We start from the raw sequence: 12,933 nt of genomic DNA, 5'->3' as shown, positions 1-12,933 counted from the left end.
CCCTTTGCTTCACATCAAGTCCCACTAGTTTTACGGGAACCATGGTTTAATAATAAACTAAGACAAGAAAAGAGAAAATTAGCCCAGGTGCAACGGAAGGCAATAAGGAGTAACATCGAGCGCTCCTCACTAACCTACTCCCTTGTTAGGACTATGAGAAAAAAGTATCGTAAAATGGTGTGGAAAGCCAAGAACAAACAGAAGGAAGAAATGTGGGCGAAATTGCTAGAAGCCAGTAAGAAGCGTAACACAAGGGACTTCTGGGGCATTATTAATACATTAAACAACGCAGAAGTAATATCCCAGGACCCCGGCATTAGCAAACAAAGCTGGGAAGACCATGTTAAAAAGCTCTACTTCAAAACGGATGTATCTCTTCCTGAAAATCATTGTTGTTCCAATCCCACCACGAATTCAATCCACCTGAATGGAGCAGTAGAAAACTCAACAAATAACAGAGATATAGGAAGGCTTAATGACCTGCCGATACAGTCGGACTCATTCTCCAGCGATAGAGTCAAAAGGTTTATTAACAAACTTAAAACAGAAGGGGCACCAGGTCCCAACGGCCTTCCCAATGCAGTATTTAAATATAACGCTGATTTTTGGGCCCTCCAGCTCTCTGCCCTGTTTAACCAAGTTTTTGCCCGTAAGCAGCAGCCTCTATCATGGAACGGTAATATCATCCATCCCATTTTCAAAAAGGGGGACAGGAGACTGCCACAGAACTATCGTTTAATATCTTTGATAGACGTGGAAGCCAAACTATACGCATCCTGCATTCTGGAGGAAATACAGGAATGGGTGGATAATAACAATCTAATCCCCAGTTATCAAACAGGTTTTCGAAAAGGGACAGGGACAACAACAAATCTCACAGCCCTAGGACTCCTGATAGAAAGAGCCAAAACGAAGAACAGCCGATTATACGGCTGCTTTATCGACATCAGAGCAGCCTTCGACCGAGTTAGTAGGGGGAGACTTTGGGCAAAACTCAAGAAATGGGGGCTGTCAACAAACCTTCTTAACTCACTAATGCTCCTCTACACGGACACTTGGGCAAGGGTTAAACAAGGACAGGGCACAAGTCTCACGTCAAAAATTCCAACCAAAGACGGACTGAAACAGGGATGTGTCCTGGCTCCTTGCTTATTTAATTTATATCTTGCCGATCTAGGGAAAAAACTTGGTCAAGTTGTAAGCCATGCTCCGAACCTCTGCAATACCCCAATGCCAATCATTCAGTTTGCAGATGACATTGTCCTTTTAAGCCAAACTCCAATCGGGCTGCAAAGGCTGATAAATGCTCTACAACTCTACTTAGAGGAAGAACAGCTGGAACTTAATAGAGACAAGACAAAAGTAATACGTCTTGTAGAGCGAAAATCAATCAAATACAATTGGACATGTAACCACCTTGCAATAGGGGAACAGCTGCACTATCGGTATCTGGGGGTCACCATCGGCAAAGATAATTCAAAAAAACAACACTCTGCGGTGTTAAAAGCTAAGTCCCAGACGTTAATCTACGGATACAGGCGTCTCTTGCAAAAACTGGATGGTCCAAATTATACCCATCTTTTAAAAGTAATGGCCGCTCAGGTTTTACCCACATTATCGTACGGGCTGGTAATATGGCTTGGAGGGGAGGCCGGTCTACTAAATACTCTACAAAACAAAATTTATAAAGAAGTATTCAAATTGCCTAAATGCTCCTCACCAGCGCAGGTGAGATTAGAATTTGGGCTTCAAAATCAAAATTTCAGGGCTAAGTCAACATTTGTTAAATTTTGTCACAAACTTCGTGCCGCCGACCCTGACACTCTAAATAATCTTTGTTGGCAAGCAATCAATACAGATCCCACTCAGCCCTGGGCCATTCATTTGGAGAAATGTCTTGTGGACTTCGATCTGCCAGTTACATGGAATAAAAAAGTTGATCAAGCAAGTTTCTGCAAAATAGTAAATTCTATTGCCAAAAGGAAGTCTGTTCTAGAAGACAAACAAACATTGTCCCATCGACGTCATGCCTGGTCAGTCATTTCCTCTTACTCACTCCAACAACCTCAGGCCTATTTGGCATCCCATTTTAGCCACTATTTAAAAAAATACCTTATCAACCTCCGTATGGGCCTTCATGAATCTAAGGATTTACTACCTTCCTGGAAACCCCAAGATGATTGCCCAAAATGTCGACTCTGCGGATATCATACTGAATCTCTAGTTCATTTGTTTTGTGTATGCCCATCCCTTATGGTATCTAGAAGACGTTTTATACGGGACATATTGAACAACCTGAATATAAGAACATGTCGCCAGGCTGTTATTTTCTGGCTGGGAGGTTCATCTCCGATCCTGACCTGTCGGGGTCTCAAATTTATGATGGAAATTAGAAAGCAGCTACAGGCCTCCCAATGATCATTTTACATATTGCTTTGCCCCACCCTCTTTGCAAGTGCCCCTCAGCCCACTCTATAAATCCCTATCTTGTAAGAAGGGGCGGGTTTTGAGTAGAGCTTTAGTTTTAACTCTTTTTTAAAATTGTCATTTTCTTGTTTTTATAATGTAACCTGGTTAATCTTACCTTTCTTATTGTAAGGATTTTTATTAATTCAACAATAAAAACATATTGTATATTGTATATTGATAGGAAGACTGTAATGTAATGGTTGTGCTGCATTTAATTTCTCAAATCTCTTAAAGTTGGCAACAGCTGGCCTAGCGAGGTCTTACTTTCACTTTCAAATGCACGTGACCAGCAGAGTCAGACTTCTCTTTCTCTGCTTGCCCAGAGCCTCGTGTTGTACGATCCAGTTTGAACTATATCAGCTAAATGTTTCTCATGTATGTTCGTGATGCTCCTGAATGAAGTAAAACGTACCTGTATTAAAGGCCATTTTTCTTTAGCCTAACAAAGATGCTGTTTATATTTTGAATGTGCTCTTGCTTTCTTTTAAAGGGCAGTATAAAATAGATGTAGAGCAAAAGCCATTATTCTATGTAATGCGTTTTCTTTTTTACGTTTTGGATAACTCAATGCAACGTTTGCATCAGTCACATTGACTAAATGATTTTTCTGCCTAAAAACTTATTAAAACTCTCTATTGGAAATGCTTACCAGATTCCTGTCTGCCCCCCTTTGTCAACGGACTCCATGGTGGTTTATTATAGTCTGTGTTTACAATATTTTCATGCTTCTTATGTACCCTACAGAGCGGTCTTTATCACAATTTGATCTTTATTCGGTTTGTGCTTGAATGCACTCACAAACAGCACTCCAAGATCAAAACATATGTTCCCATTCTCCCAATCTAGAGCATTTCACCATTAAGGACCAAGGGCCATATTCTCAAGGACCCATCGCCAATTTATCTGCATTTTTCTGCCTCGAAAGTGGCAATAGATTTATCGGCCTGTGCTAACAGCTTACATCGCCAGTTTTCCCACGATAGCTGCCGCCAAAAACAACGCCAAGGCAGACAGCGATAATTAACGCTAATCATATGCAGAGTAGGCTTTCCTGTCCAAAAAATAGCAATAACACAACTTTGCTATATTCTCGACAACCTGCCAGATAGGCGATGCGGGCCAGAAACAGGCAATAAGGCAAGTTAGCAGTAGAGACTTAAGACCTGCTTTCTTCTGGTCTTAACGAGGACGAAAACCTGCAATAGAAAGGGAGCCCAGCCCAGAGCTACATCTGAAGACCAACTGAATCATGCAGCTCAGTGACCCAAGAGGGCCACAACACACACCGCCACCACCCCCAGGATCCCACCACCCCCGGACTACCACCCAGGCAGCGCTGAACAAGACAATCTCAAGCACTCTCGTACTTGTCCACAATAAGAATATTCTGAGTCACCCAATAAATCCAAAATGTTTATTATGACTATAGTGATTCATGATACACTATGCAAACCACGAGGAGCAGCAAAATGCATGTGGCAAGCATCATCAGCATTGTCACAACACCATAGAATACCAAAGTAGGCGTTATGTCATAATGACTGTGAAAAAGTCAAAACAATTAGGCAAAATCACCTTACCCTTGGCAGGAAGAAGTTCCGTTACATAACAGAAGATCCCCAGGCGTGATTAGCAGACCCCAACATGAAAGCCCAAAGGTGTGCATCATAGGAACAGCGGAGCACAGCTCCATGGAACGGCTACCTCCGAGTGTGTGTCAAAAACATGCAACCATGGCATATCAAAGCACAATTGTTCCACATTACAGCTGTTGCTAACATGTCACAACCCAGTAATAGGGACCGACCATTACAGAATAACAAGATACATTGTTGATCAACTTTGCACATCATGAACAGACAGAATTGTGAGTGAAAGCTGAGGATGTGAAAAAAAATCTGTAAACGTGTACAGGGCAGAGGCAAAGTGCAGCAAAAACAAACTCCAGTTGAGGCGGGTGCAAAAGCATTAGCACATGGCGAGCAAACTCATGCTGACTTAGCAATGTCAACAATGTATCCAAAGGGCCCTATAACCCCAGATGATACCCTCCCACTGGTGAGTCTGTAGGACATAGACAGAAGAAACAAAACTGAGATTAAAAGTCAGGCAGTGTTCAAAATATCGATGAGGAACTCCAAAAAAAAAGAAATAAGTAAGACAAAATCGGCGGAACAATGGAAAGTTCGCAGACACGAGCTAAAGGCACATTAAGCCTTTGGAAGAGAAGTCAAAATGCAGACAGCAATGTTGTGACGACCTAAGCAGGTAATCCATGAAGGTATGTGAGCAAAGAGATGCAATTCCCTCCAATAGTTCATCCCCGTCATTGTCCCAAACCAGAATTGGGAGGCTTGCATGATATTCAATGAAGCTACAATGTAGGAAAGCCTGCGCACCTATACAGATATCCCATTGAGCCAAGATTCCAAAAAATGCTGCATGTGTCATTTGACCATCCACTGTACAAGCCTGGGCACGTGCCTCCAAGGGACCCATCAACCAGCTAAAATCAGGGACTGGACGCCACGTGTCGATAAGCAAAGTTACATCACCCAGGAGAATTGACATCTCTTGGAATGAAGCACTGGTTGCATGCAAGTATAATATGCAAATCGAAAGGTCAAGTCATAACTTATGCCCATTGTTGCTAAGAACAAGCATTCAAAAGACTCATACAGGCATCTGAGGTACAGTTGCAGCTGGCCTGGTCTGTGCATGGCCTCTAGGTGAGCATCCTTAATGAAGCACAAAGTGGAGATACAGGAAAACAGCTTCCAGCGCCAATATGATATGTGACACCCGCCGAAGATGTTGGAACAGATAGAATGAATGAAAGCTGGTATCACCCCGGATCTAGTTTGAACAGAACTGAGCATGACAGGTCCCACACATTTAAAAAATGTGCAAGGACTGCTATCTCCGATGTATTGCATATTTGGTGAGTTAGTCCCACACAATGAAGTGGTAGGTCAGTAGTAAGAAGCAACTGTATCTCACTCGAGTTCCGAGGCACCTGCAACATGATTGTGTATATGGCTGATGTGAGGGTCACCTCCTGTTGGAACAGAAGGGCTTTGTGCCAGCAGAACATGTTGCACACTGCTTCCAAGTTCAGAATGAAAGGCCAAAGTGGAGAATCTATACTCCCTTGCATGAGCAAGAGAATGACCTTGCTACAGCATGGTGCGCCCGATGGAACTGTTACCAAATATGTGACTCCGGTCCGCAAGCCACAGCTGCCTTTATTGTGTAACATGAGTTAGCTTCAGTTAGTAGGCAATGAAAGACAGGTGTGAAGGATGGTCTTGGTGTCCCCTTTGATAGGGATGATGGATTCTGCTCTGACACGTTACATTCGCTGTGCATTTGAACATGTTTGCGCACATGAGGGTGGCCCACTGTCGAGTCACACCCCTCCCCTGGAGGGATGACTGCTTCATCCTTCCTCAGACACAGATGAGCAGAGGGCAACTCCCATGATTCAAGCATTTAAGTGCTACAAAGCGGTTCAGAGTGGCAAACAGGAAGGTGTTGTTGTCAGGCATGCAGATATACGCAGATGGCATGACAACGGTATGCCTTAGGACTGCAAGTGATGCCACAGTACAGCGTAGACAAGGGAACATGCTCAAGGGGAGGGAGGAGGAACTGTGTGGGTACGTGCTACACACTGATCCCACACATTTGCCAGTAGCAAAACATACTTGGGTACACCCTGATCAGTGGTGAACACACAGATTCAATCAAAACAATCAATGCATTCAATTATGAAAGATTAAAAAATGATCAATAATACTTGAAATAGTGATACACCGGGCGAAAAAATACTTCATAATAGTCATATATTTAATATATGTTGGAACCTATTGGTCAGGGAAAAGGTAAAAGCAACCAAACATAGCTAGAAAGGTGACGTAAGTTAACCTATACAACAGCTATGTTGACATCTTTCCAGAAATGTTATACAATCAATGTCTTAAGGGAAAAGATGCCACTGTCGACGTTTCGGTCTTTGATGGCAATGAGACCGTCAGACCATCTTCAGGACGAATAATTGACACAAAATAACCTGTATAATACAATGTAAATAACAATGTTTTAACATTGTAAGTTTGGACAAAATCGTGTTAGATTGAAAGAGACACACCCTTGTATAGAAAGAAATTGGTGAAACAAGGTGTAACAGAACTTTCACCATAAAGGATAAAAGGTGAAGTTAGTAATTTACTTACAATCGGTATTATCCTTAAGTCATGTGGTTTCTGTCAAAATGGATATATGACTTCCAAGTTTGAAAGTAACTGTAATATTCAAAATGGAATATAAATCTACTTGATATATCCAATTTATAAAGCCTTTGGTACATCAATGTAATAATCATTTATCTGGTGGTAATTTCAGCTGCTGACCTTATATTTGTTATTAAAAATGATGATAAAGACATCATGTTTCTATAGACCCAAAAATGGATGTTGCAACAGGACATCAGACTGTCCGTGACCAGAACTGCATGGCAATTGGGAAAGTCAATTCAAACACTGAGCGAAAGCTCACCTGCCGTATATAGGTCTGAAAGTCTTAAAAGACATTTCCAGCTCGTTATAAAATCGAGGATTCAATAATGGATATCAATATGTAAATGTAAAGAAAACATTTACATACAAGTTTAAAAGGCAACTGTTTGTGTCATACTAAGGCAAATATAAGGTCATCAGCTGAAATTACCACCATCAATTGTAACACTTTAAGGTGAGCATTCTACCATCACCCATTAGCTCATCTAGACTGAAACGTCAATATGATTATTTATTAAGATAAATGAGTATTACATTGATGTTTCAAAGGCTTTATGCTAACTCACCAGAGAATTTCCAAAAAATGTGTTATATTTAAGCATTATCGAGCTCTGTATATTTCGATCAGTCATTCTAATAGAAATGACTAAGTCTCTTTTTGATATATGAAATAAAGATATATAATGGATATATCAAATAGATTTATATTCCATTTTAAATATTACAGTTGCGTTCAAACTTGGAAGTCATATATCCATTTTGACAGAAACCACATGACTTAAGGATAATACCGATTGTAAGTAAATTAATAACTTCACATTTTATCCTTTATGGTGAAGGTTCTGTTACGAATAAACAACAGGAGAGACAGGGTTCAAAGGATACTCCTCTACCCCAGTTCAAATATATCCAACAACACATGAGTGACTGAATGTTCAAAAAATAAAAATAATAAGAAAAAGTGGAGTGATACGTGAAAATAAACAAAGTTTTTTTGTATAACCCTCACTCACCCGTCTATTGGGTGACATGCTTCATCATTGGGTTTTTTTCACCAGGCGGGCAGAGAGCCTACCTGGTGTGCTATGACACCTGCAGTTGCAGTGGAGCTGGACAATTAGATAAAAACAGTGCAAAACGTGATAGTGATAAGGAATAAAAGGTGCGAACACTGACCAAAACCAAACTTTAATAAAGGTCAGTGTGGGCACGCAATGAAAAGATTTGAAAGGACAGGCTTGACTGTAAATTTGAGTCAAATTGTCCAATTCAATAGGTCAAATGGTCGACATGTTTATGCTCATTGAGGACGATTTGGGCGAGCTTTCTTCAGGACCAACAAAGAAGGTACAAACACTGGGCGGTGTGCGCACTCTAAGGCGTACCCTAACCTCAGTGTTGTTACGAAAAATACGAAACTCACGGTTAATAATACCGGTTCACCCTGGTGTATCCAGGTTTGTAAATGTGAAAACAGATTCTGTCTCACTTCATGGGATCGGTGGCAGGGGTTACTTCACATCGGAAAATGCTTACTTCCGATGACTCCCCGCGTTGTGACCTACGAGGTTCACATCCACCGCCCGAATACTTAGGTTCTCTTACACCTTGTTTCACCAATTTCTTTCTATACACGGGTGCGTCTCTTTCAATCTAACACGATTTTGTCCAAACTTACAATGTTAAAACATTATTATTTACATTGTATTATACAGGGTATTTTGTGTCAACTATTCGTCCTGAAGATGGTCTGACGGTCTCATCGCCATCACAGACCGAAACGTCGACAGTGGCATCTTTTCCCTTAAGACATTGATTGTATAAAATTTCTGGAAAGATGTCAACATAGCTGTTGAATAGGTTAACTTACGTCACCTTTCTAGCTATGTTTGGTTGCTTTTATCTTTTCCCTGACCAATAGGTTCCAACATATATTAAATATATGACTATTTTGAATTATTTTGTCACCCCGTGTATCACTATTTCAAGTATTATTGATCATTTATTAATCTTTCATAATTGAATGCATTGATTGTTTTGATTGAATCTGTTGTTCACCACTGATCAGGGTGTACCCAAGAATATTGGGACAATATCTCCTAAAAGTATTTGATAAACAAAATCCCTTGTAGGACATACTAGTCCATACCCGCCCAAAACCCCAGCAACAGCGACAACTTTCAATACTAGGAGTACAAGGGCATTTTCCATGTGGCAACTGTGCAAGCTGTCACTTGACCAGAAAAAGCAGGCAGCTGACCTTTGCCAATAGAACAAAGTGGGATCAACGTAAATTTACGAATTGTAACAGCAAGAACGTTATTTACATGATTGTATGTCCCTGCAACCTCAAGTACATTGGCATGACCACCAGAGCAGTAAAAACACGTCTCAATGAACATAAGAGTAACATCCGCTGCAAAAAGAGTACCACTAAGATGGCTGTTGATTTTCTAGAGATGGAACACTGCATCAATGACATCAAGTGGACAGTAATTGAACAATTACCCACAGAGCAGGGTCTCTTTGAGAAAGAACAAAGCTGAGTGTTCCGCCTCGGACCCATATCTCGGGTCTGAACGATGACATTCCCTGGGGTCAACTTAATACTTGAGCCACTTTCATATGAGAAGAAAGCCATCTGTATTAATCTTGACAGACTGCCCCTAATGAACAAAATGCCTTCTTAATTTTAATTTTAATCACTTTTAATTTATAAAAAAAGAAAAGAGAATAACAATATACTGAGCCCAGTAGTAGTAGTAGTAGTAGTAGTATAGTAGATATATCCATGTATGGGAAATTGAGTAAATCTATTCTCCGGAAGAATGTCTATGGGACATATTAGAGTGAACAGTAAGCCTATTTCTCCTTGTTTCTCATCAAACATGCATAAGTAGAAAACTGAGGCTCAAACTTTATTTAAATCGATTTAAGAGAATTCCAATTTTGTCCAAAGTTAAACCAACAGAAGAGCTGGCACGAACTCCTCTCGATTAAGAATAGGATCAGCGACAGCACGAACCATTCCAGGCATGCGCGATAGGTAAAAGCACTTCTTAACCAAACACGCATGCGCACATTCTTTAGCCCGCGGCCACGCATGGGCGGACGAAGCAGGAGCGATGAGATGTGCTCAATGACCAGGAAACCAAATACGGGCATATCCGGTCTACTCTATTGCCAATTATTCAATCATGGGCGAGTCACTAGCGGTATAAAAGAACTTTTAACAAACACCTCGGCACAACCAACGGAGCCGGCGTAAGGGGCAGCGAAGAGGGATTCTCCTCATAGACTCGTGAGTAATGCTAAAACCACAAAACCAATCTACCGCCTCTTCGAATATGTAAGTACCGGGCAAAGCAGTATTTCTTTTTATTCCTCACAGGCAGCAAGGAAGCGCGAGGGACCCCTACGTTCACACGGTCTCATGGAGTAGTATACTCCTGATAAAACAGTATGTTATGCCCACTGTGAGCCTCACAGAGTATTTTTTCCCACAATATGTATGTAGTCTACTATAACCACAGGGGCTATCTACAACCCATGTTTCACCTAAAATTAGAGTGTGTGTTTTTCGTTCTATGTGTGTTTGTCTAGTATGTGTCTTTTTATACATTTTCAATACAGGCACGTTTTTCATGGGTAGAATGACACCAACGTGTCTAGGAATTCGAACCGCACCTTTTTATGACTGTATCCACAGTTCGGTATACCTATGGTTTTTTAAGGAACGGACCACCTGAAAAAAAATGTTGCCCTTTTCCTTTACAGGTCAGCTAAATAGCGGTTATCCAGTAGGTACATTGTATTACCTGCACTTGTAATTTTCACTTTTTTAGTATAAACATTCTGAAAAAAAGTAGAGAAACGTGAGTAAGGTGGGGATTTGTGTACCCCAGTACTGAAGAAGGTGGTTTTACACCGAAACATGTTGACACACACATAGGAGGTGGCGCACATAGGTTATGCCAATATCTCCTCTCTCACCTTTTTATTAGTACCAGCCCGGGGTCAAATAAAGTTTTTGTTACCCCACGAGCCAGGCACTTTTTAAACATCACTCACTATCGAACCCCACTACTGCACTCATATAAAAATTCCCTCACTCGCACCACACATAGCCACCATAAGTGCTCCCACTGAACCGTAGGTCGCAGCACGCCGCATCCCGTAGAGGGGTGCAAGGACCCCAATGATGAAGCATGACACCAAGGGGCCTGTTGGTGTGTGAGGGGTATCAAAAACAACCAGGGTGTTCCCAACCATCGTAGGGACACTTTCCTCCCCCTTTTTTTCCTTATGGATTCTTTTTGTTTAAAAAAAAATCTTTTCCCTTAAGACATTGATTGTATAACATTTCTGGAAAGATGTCAACATAGCTGTTGTATAAGTTAACTTACGTCACCTTTCTAGCTATGTTTGGTTGCTTTTATCTTTTCCCTGACCAATAGGTTCCAACATATATTAAATATATGACTATTTTGAAGTATTCTTTCGCCCCATGTATCACTATTTCAAGTATTATTGATCATTTATTAATCTTTCATAATTGAATGTATTGGTTGTTTTGATTGAATCTGTTGTTCACCACTGATCAGGGTGTACCCAAGAATATTGAGACAATATCTCCTAAAAGTATTTGATAAACAAAATCCCTTGTAGGCACACTTCTTTTTTGAAAACTTTATCGCCCAAGCCTCCAAGGGTTTATTGGGTCCCCACCCCTCTCGAGATAGTAGCAAAACATGGCAGACATGAATTCCAAACTCACACATTACAAAACTTGTGAGTCTGTCAATGCAGCATGCAGAACCACCAATTCACCCATATCTAACTTACCTCTCACAGGTGATCAGCGATATGCACTATGCTTGAGGATGATTACACCCCTCCGAGTCCCGGAGACACCGGCCCAGGGCAGTACAATGTGGCCCACATACGCATCAGGGGCATTGTTGAACGCACATCTGGCGTGTTGCAGTCACCTTTCACATGCATGAACGTCACAGGTGGTATGTTCCTGTGCAGCCCAGTGAAGGTGTGCAAGGAGGTCACTGCATGTTGTGTACTGCACAGCATATGTGTGCGCAACAATGCCTCATGGATCCAGGTGCCAGATGCACCGGGCGATAATAAGGTAGATCAGGCAGGTGGACCAATCCCCTCTGCGCTGCTTATCGCTGATATTGTTATCTTTGTTGGGCCCATCACAGCTTTTTTTACTCGTTCAGGGATCCTTTTTTATCAGCGTCCTGGTGGGCTTATCGCCGACACCTGACACATTGTCGGTATACTATTGCCTGTTGCCTTCATGTCGGGAATACTCTGTTGACATGGCATTGGTTTCACGCGATGGACAGCGGTATGTGCAGGTGCGTTCACCTAGGTTGGCGGTGATTGTGGCCCGTTCTTGAGAGTATCTCCCCAAGTTACTTATTTGCCAAGGGAAATAATGTCATTGAATCATAGTACAATAACTGAAATTGATCAGCCGTAATACAACGCATTGCAATATCACAAATTAAATCATGTATATATATTGGCATGTGCACCTTAGGCAATGTAATTTTCTACCATATTTAGATCAATTGGGATTCCAGCTAGTTTAAAATAAATGCTTTTATTAAGTGCTTTAAGTGAAACGTGACATGGTTCACGATCAAAAGGTTTACCTGCTATTTTGCAGACTTTGTAATGTGTGTATTGTGTGAAATGAAAGATGTTTATGCTGTACCCCAAGCACAACCAAAAACCAAAAATAGAATGAATAAGTAAATCTTCATGGTTTGTAGTTTGAATTAATATTTTCTAGTGTGATTTCGCAGGGTTTACAAGAGATATTTTAATTGTGTTTAGTGCTCTCATCTTTAAAGACTCACACATATCACCAATACAGCAATCAACCCCTTAAATGTTAATAAGCGCCAACACAGTGATATTTATAGGGTGAAAACTCTTCATATCGTACAAAGAAAGTAGACCTGTTTACCTTTAATATGGTGTTCCTGAGCAGTGAAATGGAAAGGTAAATTTAGACTCTGGCGGTAATTTTTTTAAACAATTAGATGAAATCTCCTCACAGCGCATACTTGAAGTGCATCTTACACATGATTTACTGTTGGGGGAAAAAATTAGGCCCATATGTAAATCACAAAAATGG

This window comes from Lissotriton vulgaris, chromosome 2_1 (genome assembly GCF_964263255.1).
Source record: "Lissotriton vulgaris chromosome 2_1, aLisVul1.2, whole genome shotgun sequence".
Lineage (NCBI taxonomy): Eukaryota > Metazoa > Chordata > Amphibia > Caudata > Salamandridae > Lissotriton > Lissotriton vulgaris.
Note: the sequence above shows the minus strand (reverse complement) of the source record.